The 2,408-nt window shown below is 39.6% G+C and overlaps 1 pseudogene; it reads right to left on the reverse strand.

Moving 5' to 3' along the window:
- Window positions 1-1,904: 1,904 nt before the first annotated feature.
- On the reverse strand, window positions 1,905-2,024 carry LOC129881289 (5S ribosomal RNA; annotated as a pseudogene).
- Between the last annotated feature and the right edge of the window lie 384 nt (window positions 2,025-2,408).

The following is a 2,408-nucleotide window of genomic DNA, read 5'->3' on the forward strand; positions in this document are numbered from 1 at the left end:
TGGATCTTAACAGAAGGACGACATCAACCGAAGAAAGTAATTGATGACGTGGGACATCGTGAAGCATGCAGGTAAGTAAAGTAAAGGCATGAAAGATATCTATCTATTTGACTAAGGTATGGAAGTAATATTAGGATGTAAAGTCAAGTCTTGAAAGTAAAGAAGACAGGAAGTGCAACAAATGCAGTTTGAAGTTTGACATATGAGGTAAGTCCAGTATTTTTATATTATTATTGACATTGAAAGCCCTGTATGGCTGCAATATGAGGTGATATTGAAAGCCATGTGCGGCTGTGATATGATAAGAATATATATGTGTTGGCCCTGTGAGGCATTGTTGGTATTTTCTGCGTGTAGGTTTGGGGATAAGTAAGAATTATAGAGGAAACTCTGTCGAAATTTTCCCAGAACAAGAAAAGAGAATGCAACATAGAGTCTTAAGATGTCTTGGAAGTTGATACCAAGTACCCCCATTATGGTTAACAAAACCTATAAGAGGTACCCTTCAGGTCGTACATAAGGGATACCCTTTTAACTCGGGGAAGTTTATTATGGAGAAACAAAAGTCTGCCTGAGCAGTACAATTCAGACCACAGTATCTCCAGTTGTAACTATGCTGTAGAAAAAAAAAGAGAAGCTCAAGTTGGAAGGTAAGATGTCCAGTAATTGAGCTTCACTCATTTTTGAAAATACCAAACCCCCAACTCCTATTGTAAATTAGATGAGTTGTTCATAACTCGAGGATAAACTCGGAAGGGGACTAGGTAGGTCAAGTATTAACAAAAGTACTGTGATGTTTAAGAGATTCTGGTTTCTTCCAACAATGGTTGGAAAATGGTTCACGATAACAGTTTATAGTTCTCCACCAACTAATTGGGAAAAGAACTTCTAACAGAACCACCTCAAAGAGATGTCAGGAACAGAACGCGAATACGAATTAAAAGGGGGATATGTAAGTATGAATTGAACAGTGTAATACGAGTATGCCGGGACAAAGTGGAACCACTAGTAAGACGCACTTAGTATGCGTTGACTAAGTTAAAGGCCTCCGTTGAGAACACAGTAAGAGCATGGGGCTTAAGATACAAAAAATGATGACGCGTATACACAACGTCGCCCCAAAAATAGTGGAACCCTTAAGGGACGAGGATGGAAAACTTAAGGAACAAATGGCGCAACTTCTATTCACTCCAAGAAGCAAAGGATATAGGTTGGGACAAAGCCACTGCTTCAAGAAAACCTGGAATAGTTATCGTTAGAATATTAGCACCGCCTAATTGAAGTTAGAACGACTATAAGTACCAACAAATGAAAGTACGTGTACCCTCTAAAGGGGGGGGAAGTTAATGATAAAATGGCAAAAGTAGGAGGAGACAACTGATATGGCAATATATTTGAGATGGACGTCTAAACATCAACAAGATATCTTGCTTAATCAAGTTGGGAAGGTCCGGAAGCTACCAATAATTAGATGGAAGCCAGAATGCTACATAAGGCAGCGTTAAGAAGTTTGTGACGAGACCCTGAACAACATAACACTAGAAGGCGGCTGCGTATAAAAACAAAATAGTGTAACCATGAAAGGATATCAACCAACTTAAGAGACATTACGAAGGATAATGACAGCATGCTAGACCAAAAGCAAGAATGTCGGTTATAGAGTTAGTCGCAAATGATGTTGCGATAGATAAATAACCAAAGAAAAAGGAATAGAAAGCCTCCTGTTTTAGAAAATGAGGAGAACACAAAGTGAATAGAGGATAGTGGAGCTAAAGGTCTACGCCGATACTGGATGCAAGATAACAGACGAAACGACAGGGCAAAACATAAAGACTCGCGAGACAATGCTGAGGTAAATCTAGAGCTAAGTTGAGTGCCCCACACATTATGGCAAGGATTACAATGAAACGCGACACGAAGACTTCCCAAGAAGGTTACCCATCCCAATATTACTCTCGCCCTAGCACGCTTAACTTCGAAATTCTGATGGAACCTAATGTGTTAGTGCTGGTATGATCGCGCAAGATGGAAGAATCTGAACTAACAACGGAAAAAATGACACAAGACTATGTTCCTGGAGTACTATATGCTACATTGCGGGTATTGTAAAAAAAGATTTAAGCAAGATAAGAAGGATTAGCTAACTGCTAACTGATGGCGCACTTGAATGCCATAGTTCGTCGACATAGTATTAGTTAATGATAGGCAAACGACTGAATAGCTATACGGGCCAGTGGGCGAGAGAATTTTGACACCACTTGGAAACCAACTCTAAGGATTGAAAAGCAAAACCCAAAAAGGTAAGGGTACTAGTTGATATAATTATGGAAGCCAGAAAGTAATACCCAAGGTTGAAAATTCCACAGTATGACCAGGATTACAAGACTCACTTCACATACCATCGACAG

This window comes from Solanum dulcamara, chromosome 2 (genome assembly GCF_947179165.1).
Source record: "Solanum dulcamara chromosome 2, daSolDulc1.2, whole genome shotgun sequence".
NCBI classification, from domain to species: Eukaryota; Viridiplantae; Streptophyta; class Magnoliopsida; order Solanales; family Solanaceae; genus Solanum; species Solanum dulcamara.